General features: G+C 44.3%; 1 pseudogene; it reads right to left on the reverse strand.

The window, feature by feature from the left end:
• Nucleotides 1-17,136, reverse strand: part of LOC121286189 — an 83,606-nt pseudogene that overhangs the window by 40,218 nt on the left and 26,252 nt on the right.

A 17,136-nucleotide genomic window follows, 5' to 3' on the forward strand; every position in this document is an offset into this window, starting at 1 on the left:
GCGGGCCATCCGAGGTCGGGAGACTATCAGGTTGGAAGCTGTGGAAGGAAGATCTCCAGAGGACATGAGGTCAGTGACAGTCCTGGAAACAATGGCTTGATGTTCAGTTGTGGGGTCATGGTTCAGGGAGAGGTAGGAGGAAGTGTCTGCGAGTTGATGCTCAGCCTCGGCGAGGTAGAGGTCAGTGCACCAGACAACAACAGCACCACCCTTGTCAGCGGGTTTGATGACAATGTTAGGATTGGACTTGAGAAAACGGAGTGCAATAAATTCAGAGAGAGACAGGTTAGAATGGGTGAGAGAAGCAGAGAAATTGAGATGACTAACGTCACGCCGACAGTTCTCAATGAAAAGATCAAGAGAAGGTAAGAGACCAGAGGGAGGGGTCCAGGTGGAGGGAGAATATTGGATGTGGGTAAAAGGATCCGTTGAATGGGGAGAGGACTCCTGCCTAAAGAAGTGAGCCCGGAGACGAAGGCGGCAGAAGAAGAGTTCAGCATCATGCCGAGCCCGAAATTCATTGAGGTGAGGGTGTAAGGGTATGAAACTAAGTCCTTTGCTGAACACTGAATGTTCAGCGTCGGAGAGGGTCAGGTCAGGGGTTTGGTAAATACACGGCTGGGCTGGGATTGGAAGATGGGGTGGGGACGGAGGGACAGGCAGGGATGGAGGGTCCTAGATGAGTGTTGGTGTCGATGAGTTGTTGGAGCTTGCGTTCCTTAGCACTTGAGAGAAGGAGAAAAAGTTTCTTGTTGAGGCATCAAATGAGACGAAGAATAAAATGAAACTGGGGGCACTCGCAGCTTTGAAAAAGGGTGCGGCATTCCTGCTGGAGGGAGAGGTCGAGTGTGTTCATATGACGGCGTATGGCACTGAGTGTGGATCTCAGAATGCGACGGGAACAGCAGTCCGAGAAACGTTTTATGTCCCAAAGATAACTATAATCCTGGATGGGTTCGAAACATGAGGGATGGAATTTCAGTTGAAATCCACGTGGGGTAAGTCAAATACCAGGAGAGAAATGGAAAGCAATGAAGGTGAACAAGGCAAAAGGGAGATTCGAAAATCCTGACGGAGAGTAGCACAAAACTTCTTCAAGGTAGGCATTTCTTGAAGAGAAGTGGCAGTCAATTAAACACAGGGGTAAAAACAAAAAACTGTGGATGCTGGAAATCCAAAACAAAAACAAAAGTAGCTGGAAAAACTCAGCAGGTCTGGCAGCATCGGCGGAGAAGGGCAAAGTTGATGTTTCAAGTCCTCATGAGCCTTCAACGGAACTGAGTAGAAACAGGAAAGGGGTGAAATATAAGCTGGTTTGAGGGGGGTGGTGGGGGAGAAGGTGGGGGTGTTGTTGGGACAAGCAAGCAGTGATAGGAGGAGATAACCAAAAGATGTCACAGACAAAAGAACAAAGAGCTGTTGAAGGTGGTGATATTATCTAAAAGAATGTGCTAATTAAGAGTGGAGAGCAGGACCTTCTCTTCCTCACTTCTCACTGTCCAAGGGCCCATAATCTCCTTTCAAGTGAAGCAGCATTTCACTTGCATTTCTCCCAACTTAGTCTACTACATTCATTGCTCCCAATGCGGTTTCCTCTACATTGGAGAGACCAAACGCAGACTGGGTGACCGCTTTGCAGAACACCTTTGGTCTGTCTGTAAGCATTACCCAGACCTCCCTGTCGCTTGCCATTTTAACACTCCACCATCTCTTGCCCACATGTCTGTCCTTGGCTTGCTGCATTGTTCCAGTGAAGCTCAATGCAAACTGGAGGAACAGCACCTCATCTTCCAACTAGGCACTTTACAGCCTTCCGGACTTAATATTGAGTTCAACAACTTTAGATCTTGAACTCACTCCTCCATCCCCACCCCCTTTCCGTTTCTTCCCCCTCTCTTTTGTTTTTTCCAATAATTTATATAGATTTTTCTTTTGCCACCTATTTCCATTATTTTTAAATGTATTCCACCCATTGCTTATTTCACCCCACCCCCACTAGAGCTACCTTGCTTGTCCTGCTCTCCACTCTTAATTAGCACATTCTTTTAGAAAATATCACCACCTTTAACATATCTTTGTTCTTTTGTCTGTGTCATTTTTTGGTTATCTGCTCCTATCACTGCTTGCTTGTCCCAACAAGCTCCCGCCCCCCCCTTAAACCAGCTTATATTTCACCCCTTTCCTATTTCTACTTAGTTCCGTTGAAGGCTCATGAGGACTCGAATCATCAACTTTGCTCTTCTCCACCGATGCTGCCAGACCTGCTGAGTTTTTCCAGGTATTTCTGTTTTTGTTTTGGATTTCCAGCATCCGCAGTTTTTTGTTTTTATATAAGGGCAAAATTCTGCCCAATGTGTACCATAAGTTCTGGCTCTCACTCACCTCTGTCCTAAAAGGACGACACCTAATTTTTAAAAAGTGTCCCCTAGTGCTGGACTCACTCACAAGAGGAACATCCTTTCCATGTTCACCTTGTCAAGACCTTTCAGGATCTTACATACTTCAATCAAATCACCCCTTATTCTTCGAAACTCCAGTGGAAACAAGCCCAGTCTGTCCAACCTTTTCTCATAAGACAATCCACTCATTCCAGGTAACAGTCTAGTAAACCTCCTTTGAACCACCTCCAATGCATTTACATCCTTGCTTAAATAAGGGGACCAAAACTGCACAAAATATTTGAGATGTGGTCTCACCAATGCCTTGTATAACTGAAGCATAACATCCTTATTTTTATGTCTAATTCATGTCGTAATAAAGGATAGCATTTCATTCACATTCTTGATTATTTGCTGTGCCTGTATACTAACATTTTGTGACTCATGCCTTTGTGACTTTGTGACTAGAACACCTAGGTCCCTCTGCAGCTCAGAATTCTGCAGCCATTCTCCATTTAAGTAATACTCTGCTTTTTTAACCTTTCTGCCAAAGCGAACAACTTCACATTTTCCCACATTATACTTTATCTATCAGATTTTTGCCTACTCACTAGTTATATCTGTCTGCAACATACTTTCCTACCCACTCTTGTGTCATCTGCAAATTTAGCTACCGTGCCTTTGCTCGTCTCATCTAAGTCATTGATGTAAATTGTTAAAAGTTGAGGCCCCAGTACAGACCCCAGCGGGACTCCATTCATCATAAAACAAAAACAGAATTACCTGGAAAAACTCAGCAGGTCTGGCAGCATCGGCGGAGAAGAAAAGAATTGATGTTTCGAGTCCTCATGACCCTTCGACAGAACTGAGTGAATCCAAGAAAGGGATGAAATATAAGCTGGTTTAAGGTGTGTGTTTGGGGGGGGGTTTGGGGGGGTGAGAGAAGTGGAGGGGGTTGGTGTGGTTGTAGGGACAAACAAGCAGTGATAGAAGCAGATCATCAAAAGATGTCACAGACAGCAGAACAAAAGAACATAGAGGTGTTAAAGTTGGTGATATTATCTAAACGAATGTGCTAATTAAGAATGGATGGTAGGGCACTCAAGGTATAGCTCTAGTGGGGGTGGGGGGAGCATAAAAGATTTAAAAATATTTAAAAATAATGGAAATAGGTGGGAAAAGAAAAATCTATATAATTTATTGGAAAAAACAAAAGGAAGGGGGAAGAAACAGAAAGGGGGTGGGGATGGAGGAGGGAGCTCAAGACCTAAAGTTGTTGAATTCAATATTCAGTCCAGAAGGCTGTAAAGTGCCTAGTCGGAAGATGAGGTGTTGTTCCTCCAGTTTGCGTTGGGCTTCACTGGAACAATGCAGCAAGCCAAGGACAGACATGTGGGCAAGAGAGCAGGGTGGAGTGTTAAAATGGCAATAGACAGGGAGGTTTGGGTCATTCTTGCGGACAGACCGCAGGTGTTCTGCAATGCGGTCGCCCAGTTTATGTTTGGTCTCTCCAATGTAGAGGAGATCGCATTGGGAGCAACGAATGCAGTAGACTAAGTTGGGGGAAATGCAAGTGAAATGCTGCTTCACTTGAAAGGAGTGTTTAGGCCCTTGGACGATGAGGAGAGAGGAAGTGAAGGGGCAGGTGTTACATCTTTTGCGTGGGCATGGGGTGGTGCCACAGGAGGGGGTTGAGGAGTAGGGGGTGATGGAGGAGTGGACCAGGGTGTCCCGGAGGGAACGATCCCTATGGAATGCCGATAGGGGGGTTGAAGGGAAGATGTGTTTGGTGGTGGCATCATGCTGGAGTTAGCGGAAATGGCAGAGGATGATCCTTTGAACGCGGAGGCTGGTGGGGTGATAAGTGAGGACAAGGGGGACCCTATCATGTTTCTGGGAGGGAGGAGAAGGCGTGAGGGCGGATGCGCGGGAGATGGGCCGGACACGGTTGAGGGCCCTGTCAACGACCGTGGGTGGAAAACCTCGGTTAAGCAAGAAGGAGGACATGTCAGAGGAACTGTTTTTGAAGGTAGCATCATCGGAACAGATGCGACAGAGGCGAAGGAACTGAGAGAATGGGATGGAGTCCTTACAGGAAGCAGGGTGTGAGGAGCTGTAGTCAAGGTAGCTGTGGGAGTTGGTGGGCTTGTAATGGATATTGGTGGACAGTCTATTACCAGAGATTGAGACAGAGAGGTCAAGGAAGGGAAGGGAAGTGTCAGAGATGGACCACGTGAAAATGATGGAGGGGTGGAGATTGGAAGCAAAATTAATAAATTTTTCCAAGTCCCGACGAGAGCATGAAGCAGCACCGAAGTAATCATCGATGTACCGGAGAAAGAGTTGTGGAAGGGGGCCGGAGTAGGACTGGAACAAGGAATGTTCCACATACCCCATAAAGAGACCAGCGTAGCTGGGCCCATGCGGGTACCCATAGCCACACCTTTTATTTGGAGGAAGTGAGAGGAGTTGAAGTAGAAATTGTTCAGTGTGAGAACAAGTTCAGCCAGACGGAGGAGAGTAGTGGTGGATGGGGATTGTTCGGGCCTCTGTTCGAGGAAGAAGCCAAGGGCCCTCAGACCATCCTGGTGGGGGATGGAGGTGTAGAGGGATTGGACGTCCATGGTGAAGAGGAAGTGGTTGGGACCAGGGAACTGGAAATTGTTGATGCGACGTAAGGTGTCAGAGGAATCACGGATGTAGGTGGGAAGGGACTGGACAAGGGGAGAGAGAAGGGAGTCAAGATAACGAGAAATGAGTTCTGTGGAGCAGGAGCAAGCTGAGACGATCGATCTACCGGGACAGTTCTGTTTGTGGATTTTGGGTAGGAGATAGAAGCCGGCCGTACGAAGTTGGGCGATTATCAGGTTGGAAGCTGTGGGAGGAAGATCCCCAGAGGAGATGAGGTCAGTGACAGTCCTGGAAACAATGGCTTGATGTTCAGTGATGGGGTCAGGGTCCAGGGAGAGGTAGGAGGAAGTGTCTGCGAGTTGACGCTCAGCCTCCGTGAGGTAGAGGTCAGTGCACCAGACAACAACAGCACCACCCTTGTCAGCGGGTTTGATGACAATGTCAGGGTTGGACCTGAGAGAATGGAGTGCCGTAAGTTCAGAGAGAGAGAGATTAGAATGGGTGAGAGGAGCAGAGCAATTGAGATGACTAATGTCACGCCGACAGTTCTCAATGAAAAGATCAAGAGAAGTTAAGAATCCAGAGGGAGGGGTCCAGGTGGAGGGAGAATATTGGTGGTGGGTGAAAGGATCCGTTGAACGGGGAGAGGACTCCTGCCCAAAGAAGTGAGCCCGGAGACGAAGACGGCGGAAGAAGAGTTCAGCATCATGCCGAGCCCGAAATTCATTGAGGTGAGGGCGTAAGGGTATGAAACTAAGTCCTTTGCTGAGCACTGAACGTTCAGCATCGGAGAGGGTCAGGTCAGGGGGTATAGTGAATACATGGCTGGGGCTGGGATTGGAAGATGGGGTGGGGACGGAGGGACAGGCAGGGGTGGAGGGTCCTAGATGGGTGTTGGTGTCGATGAATTGTTGGAGCTTGCGTTCCTTAGCACTTGAGAGAAAGAGAAAAAGTTTCTTGTTGAGGCGTCGGATGAGACGAAGAATAAAATGAAACTGGGGGCACGCGCAGCTTTGAAAAAGGGTACGGCGGTGCTGCTGGAGGGAGAGGTCGAGTGTGTTCATATGGCGGTGCATGGCACTCCATTCATCACATCCTGCTAATCAGACAAATATCCATTTGTGCATACTGTCTGCTTCCTGCCAGCCAGCCGATTTCCTATCCAGGCTAATATGTTACCCCTTCCACCATGAGCTTTTATTTTCCGCAATAACCTTTAATGTGGCACCTTATCAAATGCCTTCTGGAAATCCAAGTACAGTATGTCTACAGGCTCCCCTTTATGCACGGTGTATGTTACTCCTTCAAAGAACTCCAATAAATTGGTTAAAACTTGACTTCTCTTTCACAAAACCATGCTGACTCTTCTTGATTACCTTGAGTTTTTCTAAGTGCCCACCTATAACACCTTCCCCATGACAGACATTAAGCTAAGTGGCCTATAATTTGCTGTTTTCTACCTCCCTCCCTTCTTGAATAGAAGGGTTATATTTGCTACTTTCCAGTCTGATGGAACCTTTCCAGAATCTAGGACATTTTGGAAAATTAACACTAACGCATCCACTACCTTGTTAGACACATCTTTTAAGACCCTAGATTGAAGTCCATCTGGACCCAGAGGCTTGTCAGCCACAGCTCCAGCTGTTTGTTCAGCAATTTTCAAGCATACAAAGTATTTGAGTGGCAGTGCTGATCAGGAAAGACACCTAATTGTTTAACTCAAGAAACTACATCAATATTTAAGAAATAAGAGGCGTTCTGGTGCTCTTGTACCTGCTCCACTATTCAATACGATCATAGCTGATCTTCGACCTCTGCTTCACTATCCGTCCCTATCCCAATAGTCTTACTCTTTCATTTCCAAGACCTCAATAATGCCTTACCTCCTCAGTCTTTTCACCCAGATACTCACTTCAAGTTTTTAAACCTTAAGCTGGATTTCATTCATCACCTCTCTGATTCTGTTTTTTACCCAGAGGATGGTGACGGTCTGGAATGCGCTGCCTGGGAAGGTGGTGGAGGCGGGTTGCCTCACATCCTTTAAAAAGTACCTGGATGAGCACTTGGCACATCATAACATTTAAGGCTATGGGCCAAGTGCTGATAAATGGGATTAGGTAGGTAGGTCAGTTGTTTCTCATGTGTTGGTACAGACTCGATGGGCCGAAGGGCCTCTTCTTCACTGTGTGATTCTATGATTCTGTGTTACCTTCTTTTTCCCCATTTGTCATATAATGATGCACCAGTCTTAACTATAGTTTCTCAGTTTCAAGGATGGCAGCCATGAATCAGTGATAGCAGTTTTTGCCTCTGAGTCGGTAGGTTATGGATTCAAGACCTACATCAGAAACCTGAGGCTAAAAATCCAGGCTGAGGACATACTGTATAGTCTTTGAGATGAGAGGTGGATATAAAAGATTGCATGACACTATTTGAAGAGGAGAAAGGGAGTTCTCTTTGGTGTCCTGGCCAATATTTACATCTCAACTAACATCGCTAAAGCAGATTACCTTGTCATTATCACATTGATTTTTCTGGGAACTAACTGTGTGTAAAACAGCTGCCATGTTTCCTACATTACTATAGTGATTTCAAATCAAAAGTATTTAATTCCCTGTAAAGCGATGTGGGATATCCCAAAGTTGTGAAAGGTGGTATAGAAATGTAAATAGGTCTTTCTTTTGAAAAGATAGCACAATCCCCACTGAACTGGACAGAAAGCAGCCCCACATAACTCACCTGGTTTGATGAAATTGGCTGCAGAATGTGGAACATCGAACATGCTCTTTTTGCCTGGCCATGAAAAGTCATGCATTTCATTGTTGAAAATGATTCCATTAGTGCTGGACCTCACGTGTGACCCAAAGCTGCAAAAAAAAATGTTAACCGCAAACATTCCTGATTCCACGTAGCCTTTATGGAGAAGAAATGGCCATTCATTGGCTTGTGGGTATTTAAGACCCAGCCCAGAGACAGATTGGTATCAAATGCCTTTCGTGCCTTTCACGCAATTCAGATCCTTTAAAATCCACAAATGACAACAAATTCTGATCAACAATGCATAGTTTCATAGTTGATTTTCCAAACTTATTTAAATCAAGAAAATCAAGAAATCGAGGAAGAAACTCAAGGGTCATTAGTCTTTGGAACTCTCTTCCCAAAAAATAGCGGAGGCAGGGTCATTGGATATTTTTAAGGCAGAGGTAGATTCTTGACTAACAAGGTTAACAAAGGTTAACAGGGGTAGGCAGGAATATGGAGTAGAGGCCACAATCTGATCAGCCATGATTTTATTGAATGGCAGAGCAGGGTCGAGGGGCCGAATAGCCTATTCTTGTTCCTAATTTGTATGTTCTTACGTGCTTCCTCAGCAGCAGCCTCAGTGGGCAGCTGTATGTACTTAAAGTTCAGTTTATAATTGCCTGTGGTTTTCTAACCATTTATTCCTATGAACAATCATAAAAATGTGCAGCCAAACTAGTGACAAGTGTTCTGGCTGACAAGGTTATTCCGGTGTTTGTGCTCCACACAAGCCTCCTTCGATCTCACCCATCAGCATATCCTTCTCCCTTTCTCTCTCAGGTACTTTTCTAGCTTCCACTTAAAGGCATCTATGCTATTCGCCTCAGATACTCCATGTGGTGACAAGTTTCACATTCCAATTATCTAGATAAAATGGATTCTCCCAAATTCCTTATATTTACTAGTGACTATCTTTTATTTATTGAATTCCACATATGAATGGAAACGGTTTCTCCTTGTCTACCATATTGAGCCCTCTCAGAATTTTGAAGGCCTCTATTAAGTCACACCTTCTCATTCGTGGAGAAAAGAGCCTCTGCCTCTTCAGTCTTTCCTGATAACTATAACCTCACAGCTCTGGCATAATTCTTGTAAATTTTCTCTGCATGTTGGCCTGTGCCTCTATATTATTTCTGTAATATAGAGACCAGAAATATTTACATGCTCTATATGTGGATTATATGGTGTCATTCTTTGCAGTAATGCAATCCCTCGACACCCAATAATCCTCCCACATTAGCCTAGCTGTAGTACTACCCAATGCTCCTTTTCTGCAGCTTCTCAGCTCCTCAGTAACACAGTGACACCAGTTTTAACATTTTATTGTTATTGCTACCTACTGCTGCTCATGTTCAGAAGGATTAAGTAGGTGCTGTAAGAAGAGGCAATGCAAACTAGAAAGGGAGACTATATGGAAAGGCCAAATCTGAAAATTTTGGATCATGTACTCAAAGGTATGAATGGAAGAGTGATATTGGGTAGACAGTTATGGGAGCTTCGGACAGGAGAGAGCTAGATGAGGTCCTGTGAGAATTATGATATGAAAGTACTTTCATTTATTCATTTTTTCATTCACCTTTTGCAATCTCAGGATGTCCCAAATGCATTTTACATCCAATTAAAAACTGCTGAAGTACAGAAGTACAGTCATTGTTGTAATGTAGATGATGAAAGGTAAAGTTACGGTGACTGATGTGTCAGGAATCTTCTGTCTTTCATTTATTCTTATGGAGTTATTTCCCTGCTCCACATCGTCCATTCCCTGCAGTGCAGCACCTATTGTAGCTGGAAGGAGCTGTGGAAAAGTTCACATAGCAGCCCCTCCACCCTATGACCCTCTGACACTCAACTAGAGGAAAACCAAGAAGAACTGTTAAGGAGAAAGATGTAAAAGGAGATGTTATCATCAAGAATGAATAATTTAAGACCAGAAACTTTTAGTAGAAATTAATGGTGCTGGTTACTGACATTGCACTGCCATCCTCTGCTACAAGGGACAAGTGGGCAGTCCTGTGATCATCGGTCGTGTAGAAATCAGGCTCATATTATCTTATAGAATGCGTTGTATTGTCTGTGATTTTACTCCAAAGCTGTGTTGCAAAATAGTTTGAGGTCATATTGGAAATGAGCTGTTAATGAAAAAGATCCAAAGAATAAAATGATTAGGATAATGCAGTGGATGAGTAATTGACTTTTCACCTCTGAGAACAGGGTTCAAGTGCAGCCCAACTGAATGGATGAAAGTCCCTCTATCTGCTGACTGTTCAGGTCTTTCATGAACTGAGTTTGTACAGTCTCAGCCTAAAGCACGGAAGTACTCAAGTCAACACTAGATTATCAGTCTCAGGTGTCAAACAGGGCGCAAGATAGATGGTGTTGGATATGGGAGGGACGAAACACTGTGGATAGTAGGAACTGCTCTTCTGACAGTGGACCTGAAACATATCATTAGGACAATGACCAGCCAGCCTGGCAAATTCCAGCAACTGACACACAAAATTCCAGCAACTCAGCTTCTATTTCAGAGAATCATGGAGGGTACAATTCTGTGATTCATTCTAATTATAAGGCACAGGAAAAGGCCTTTCAGCCCATCATGTCGATGCTGGCTCATTATCTATCCAATTTGTACCACTTGCCTTCTCTTTCCCCATTGACCTGCAAATTTTCCTTTCACAAAAATAAATCATTTAAGACAGAGATTAGGATATGTTTTTTCTCTCAGAGGGTCGTGATTCTTTGGGACTCTCTTCCTAAAAAGATAGTGAAAGCAGGGTCTTTGAATGTTTTTAAGGCAGAGCTAGATAGATTCTTGATTAACAAGGGGTTGGAAGGTTATTAGGCGTAGGCAGGAGGTTACAATCAGATTAGCCATGATCTTACTGAATGGCGGAGCAGGCTTGAAGGGCTGAGTGGTCTACTCCTGCTCCAAGTTTGTATGTTCATATGTTCGTATGTCCCTTTTGAAAGTTAGTTTTGAACCTGCTTCCGCAGTCAGGCAGTGCATTTCAGATTCTAACAACTCGATGTGTAAAAAATATTCTCCTCATCTTCCATTTTTTTGAACATCATTCTAAATCTATGCTCCCTGATTATTGACCCTCCTGCCAGTGGAAGCAGTCTCTCCTTATTCACTCTATTAAAATCCTTCCTAATTTTGAAGGCGTCTACTAAATCACACCTTAACCTTCTCTGCTTTAAAGAGTATAATCCCAGTTTCTCTTTTCTCTCCATTCAGCTGAGGTCTTTCATCCCTATTTGCACCAATTTTTCACACACCCACCAGTTTTTTTCTGTTTGAATTTCACAAGTTTAGAACCTTGATACGATCTAGTCCAAGCTTTGCTGCCTCGCTGGTGGATAAATCCAAAATCTGAACTATAAAATCGAGTAAGATTGTGACATTTACAAATTAATGGAAACAGTAATTATGATTTATTAGTGGCCTGTGGGGATTCCATGTCATGCATTCCTTGTCAGCAATAAATTCATCCTTTATTTCCAGACAGTACTCTATTCCTTTTATGGAAGATTAAAATTACTATTAGAGAGCTGACTACGGTCATATTGGTTCCCAATGCTTATTTCGCAACCACAAACACTCATGCCTACAACAAACAACTTATTATCGATGAACTTAGTATCGCCAATCAGTATTCCAAACCCATAGCCTAGCCAAACTCCAGGAAGCCTCACTGACAGGAGATTACAGCAGGAACCTAGGTGCTTGTCCAGTGCCACATGCACACAAACACCTGGACATGCCCTAACAAGCATTCATGTACATGCAAGGTGGAGCTTGGCCTAAATAGCCAAGTGGTTATGGTACTGGGTTTGTAACCCCAAAATCAAGAGTTCAAATCTCACAATGGCAAACTATGAAACTATGTAACTTCATCTGAAACAGATGGAAACGGGTTTGTACTCGAAAGAGTTATATGCAAGGTGGAACTGTCTCTAATGACAACTGGTTCAGCAAGCAGTGTGACAGTACAGGTACCAGCAAGGAGAACAACTTTTGATTGACTGAACAATATTTGAATTGGTAGTTTACCTCAGTCAGGTTGACAAATCGTGGATCTCCCAACATACTTCTCTTTGCATTTGCAAATTTAAAGGCTTCAACTATTCTGTGATATGTCAGGGCCTTCTGTTCTGGAGAGGAAACACTGTCTGGAGTAAAATTATAGCCTGCAAATAGAAAGAAAATTAAGACAAAATATTATACTGAGTTTGATGCTTATGATGTGATCTCCTCTATACTGGGGAGACCAAACGTAAACTGGGTGACTGCTTTGCGGAACAATTTTGTTCAGGCCACAAACATGACTCTGAGTTTCCTGTCACCTGTCATTGCAATTCTCTACCTTGCACCCTGACACTCTGACTTTCTGTCCTTGGCCTGCTCCAGGGTTCCAATGAAGCTCGATGTGAGTTGTGGAACAGCACATAATTTTTTGACTTCACACTTTACAGTCTTCTGGACTCAATGCTGAGTTTAACAATTTTAGATCCTAACCTCTGCCTTCATTTTGTTTTGTTTTCCTTTTATTTTGGTTGGTTTTCCTTTTGATTCTTTCTTAATAATTTTACTTTGCACTCGCTCAGCTAGAATAGCTATCCTGCCATTCACACCTCATCTAGACACATCTTTTGTTTCTTGTCCCAGAAGTACTCCCTTTGACTTTGTGCCAGGAAAACTCCATCCTATCATAACCTTCCTTTTTGTTCCTCTCCCCACTCTCCCCCCTTTCACTTCAAAAGCTATTACATTTCTAACTTTTCCCAAATAAAAATTCACAGACCTGAAATGTTACCTCCGTTTTTCTCTCGATGCCACCAGATCTGCTGAACACTATCAGCATTTCTTGTGTTTCTTTCAGTACTCTTGCTTTTGTATGGGAACGTCATTATCTGACTAATGTTCAATAATAGGAAAGATAGGTCCTAAACCATAGGAATCAGGAGATCTCAAGTTCAATCCCTGCTTTATGCTGTTTTAACTGTTCTTATCTGGATCAGCTAGGATCCACCTCAAGCCCTGTGCCCGCTTTACTAATCAGGCTGAAGGCAAACATCTGATCTGTAAAAGCAGTGCAGAAGGAACTTGAGGCTGAGATCCTGCTGCCAGTGATGATGTTTCTGAAGCACAGAACACCCCCAGCTGCTGTAACCGTTTATTACAATGAGGGGAGGTGCAGAGTGTGTCCTCTGGTATGGAAAGAATGCTGCTAATGAATGTGCTGAAAATCAGGGACTTCTGCAATTATTTAGAGATGTTAATGTCAGTGTTCAGACCAGAGATGGACCATGCTCAAGCAGAGGTTGAACTTGTGAATATTGTAGATCACTATAGATGGATCTGGGAGTTGAAGCAATGGATGAGGTCAGCAACATAACTACAGAGAGGAACAAGAAGGGTAATTTCCTTCCATTTGCTGCCCATTTACACTGAGAAAGGGCTGGATGGCATACAAACATTTATAATTTTAAAATAAATCTACCAGCTGTTGCTCACCCATCTTGTTGTTCAAGAAGATGTTGTCAACACACTAACCCAAAACAGGCAGGAGCCCTATTAAAATATTTAAATTGGGCCCTACACTGGCTGTGGAATCCCAACACAATTTTTAGAGACAAATGAGTGGAGCAACCTTACCAGTTCACCAAAAAGAGATTTGCAAAGAACCAAGGGTATTGATTTTGTGGGACAAGCAGGCACATGAATGCTCTTCCACAACTGAATTGACAAAAATCTTCTGGCTCATTGATTGTCCATCCATGCACCCTACCCCGCACACTGCCTTCCCTTTGCACACATTTCAGACTCGGATAATGGAGCATTTTACCATCAAAATAATAACATTGGAATTGGTGCAGGAAACTCCCTGTGCACTGCCCTCAAATAACATATTCTTGACAGAGGTCCTATGTAATAAATACAGAAAATGCTGGAAAGCCTTATGAGGTCTAGCAGCATGTGTGGCGAGAGGAACAGAGTTAATGGGTGGAATTTAATGCCCTCCTCTTGGCAAGTTTGGTGGCAGGGGCATTTAATCAGGTGGGAGGGTGACAGGTGGGGACTCTGCCACCTTCCTGCTCTGCCCAGTTAAGTCTGTGATGGGAAGGGCTCATGGATGGCCTTCCCTCCTGCCAACTGACACCAGTAAACGGACAATTAATGTCCATATAATGGTCTCAACCCACCACTGCTGTATGTAGGGGGCTCACCATGAGTGAAGCCCGAAACATAAACCCTGTCAGGGTTGCTTGCAGGCTTCTGGCAGATTGGGGTTGTGGGAGGTAGGGGTGCCCTCATTGTCAGGAATTAGGTACCTGATCAAGGGAGCTGGCACTGGGAGGCGGTTTGGGGAGAGGGGGCACTGAGAGCCAGACCCTGTTCTTGCTGCCAACACCCACACCAACCCCTCCCCCATGAACCCCATACCACAACCACCACCCCACCCTACCCCACCATCATTCACCTGTCCCTGAGTCCCTTGGCATTCCTGGACTTTGTGCGGATGTAGTGCCAGCAGCAGCTATCGTCTCATTGTTGGTGCTGCCGAGCATTGAAAAGCTGCCAGCCTCTGATTAGCTGACAGCTCATGGTGGGTGGGACTTCTGCCCCTGGGGTCCTTGGTCTCAGGGAAGGTCCACCCACTGTCAAACTAAGTGGCTGATTGCCTAACGCCTCCATGAAATACCATCCAATGTTTCAGGTTAATGACCTTTCATCAAAACTGGGAAACATTCAAAACGTAATAGGTTTTGAGCAGGTGAAATGGGAAAAAGAAGAAAAGGGAAAGTCAGTGATAGGGTGGAAGACAGAAGGGATTAAATGATAAGACAGTTGGCAGTACAGGGCCAAAGGGAGTGATAATGAGACAAGTAAAGAATCAAAAAGTTCTGCCTAGATCAGGTGCGGATAACAGAATGATGAACAGCTGCCACCCAGAAGCAAGTCAAGAGAAAACAAGGGGGAGACCAAAATATACAAAGAAGAGGAAACAAAGTGAGGGTAGGGATTACAGTCTGAAAATGTTGACGTCTTTACAGAAGCTGTAAAGTGCCTAATCGAAAGATGAGGTGCTGTTCCTTGAGCTAACATTGTGTTTCATTGGAACACTGCAGGCGGCCAAGGACAGAGAGGTCAGCATGACAGCAAGGTGGAGCGTTAAAATGACAGGTGACCTGTTGTTCACGGTCATATTTGTGGTCTGAATGGAGGTATTCCACAAAGCGGTCACCCAATCCGCTTTTAGTTTTCCCAGTGTAGAGCAAATCACATTGTGAGCAGAGAATATATTATACTAAATTGAAAAAATACACGTAAATCATTGTTTCACAAGGAGGGAGAGCTTGGGGCCTTGGATAGTGAGGAAAGAGGAGATAAAAGGGCAGGTGCTGCATCCCCTGCACGTACATGGAAAGTTGTTTTTGGAAGCAGTGTATAAGATGATTTGAGGTATAGACCAGCTTGTTGCAGAGTGGATGGTCCCTTTGGAATGCAGAATGGGGAGGTCAGGGGAGATGTGTTTGGGTGGTCGTGTCATGCTGGAGCTGGCAGGAATGGTGGAGAAAGACCTTTTGAATGTGGAAGCTCATGGGATGGAAGGTACAAGGGGTAACCTATCGTGGTTCTGAGGGAGGGAAAGGGGTCATGGCAGAAATTCAGGAAATAGAACTGACATAGTCAAGGGCCCTGTCAACCACAGCGGAGGGAATCTTCGGTTGAGGATCAAGGAAGACATATTAGAAGCACTAGTATGAAAGCTAGCATCATCAGTACTGATGCAACGGAGATGGAGAAACTGGGAGAATGGAATGGAGTCCTTAGAGGAAGTAGGGTGTAGTCAAGGTAGCTATGGGAATCAGTGGCCTTATAATGAATGTTCATAGATAGCCTATTCCCAGAAATGGAAACAGAGAAGTCAGGGAAGGGAAGGGAAGAGTCGGAGAGGTAACAGGTGAAAGTGCAGAAAAGAGTAGAAATTAGAAGCAACATTGATGGAGTTTCCCATTTCAGGGAGAAGAGCAGGAAACTGCACTGATACAGTCATCAATGTATGGGGAAAAGAGGTGAGGGAGGGACCTGAGTTGGGTTGGAACAAGAAATGTTCCACATATCCCACATAAAGATAAGCATAGCTAGGTCCCATGTGAGCACCCATGGCAACACCTTTTATTTGGAGGAAGAGAGTGGCATTCAAGGAGAAGTTAAAAACAAAAAACTGCGGATGCTGGAAATCCAAAACAAAAACAGAATTACCTGGAAAAACTCAGCAGGTCTGGCAGCATCGGCGGAGAAGAAAAGAGTTGACGTTTCGAGTCCTCATGACCCTTCAACAGAACTAGGTGAATCCAAGGAAGGGGTGAAATATATGCTGGTTTAAGGTGGCGGGGGGACTGAATATTTTCTGCTCTCTTGCCCACATGTCTGTCCTTGGCTTGCTGCATTGTTCCAGTGAAGCCCAACGCAAACTGGAGGAACAACACCTCATCTTCCGACTAGGCACTTTACAGCCTTCTGGACTGAATATTGAATTCAACAACTTTAGGTCTTGAGCTCCCTCCTCCATCCCCACCCCCTTTCTGTTTCTTCCTCTTTCCTTTTGTTTTTTCCAATAAATTATATAGATTTTTCTTTTCCCACTTATTTCTATTATTTTAAAATATTTTTAAATCTTTTATGCTCCCCCCACCCCCACTAGAGCTATACCTTGAGTGCCCTACCATCCATTCTTAATTAGCACATTCGTTTAGATAATATCACCAACTTCAACATCTCTGTGTTCTTTTGTTCTGTTGTCTGTGACATTTTTTGATGATCTGCTTCTTTCACTGTTTGTTTGTCCCTACAACAACACCACACCCCACCTCCACTTCTCCCCCCCCTCCCCCCACCTTAAACCAGCTTATATTTCATCCCTTCCTTGGATTCACCTAATTCTGTTGAAGGGTCACGAGGACTCGAAACGTCAACTCTTTTCTTCTCCGTTGATGCTGCCAGACCTGCTGAGTTTTTCCAGGTAATTCTGTTTTTGTTCAAGGAGAAGTTGTTCACTGCGAGAACCAAGCTCAGCCAGACGGAGGAGGGTTATTGTGGATGGGAACTGGTTTGCTCTTGTATTAGAGTTTCTATGTATAATAGTCAAGTTCTCAACCATATTAGAACAGAGACTCTGTTGCATCTCATTACATAAATATTCCTTCCAATGTGTAATCCAGGAAACACAAGGGAGAAAATGCAAAATATAATCATTGGCAAAAATAATGACGTCAACACACTAAATGATTCAAGGAAATCCTCAGGGCAGGACTG

This window comes from Carcharodon carcharias, chromosome 13, assembly GCF_017639515.1.
Source record: "Carcharodon carcharias isolate sCarCar2 chromosome 13, sCarCar2.pri, whole genome shotgun sequence".
Taxonomy (NCBI): domain Eukaryota; kingdom Metazoa; phylum Chordata; class Chondrichthyes; order Lamniformes; family Lamnidae; genus Carcharodon; species Carcharodon carcharias.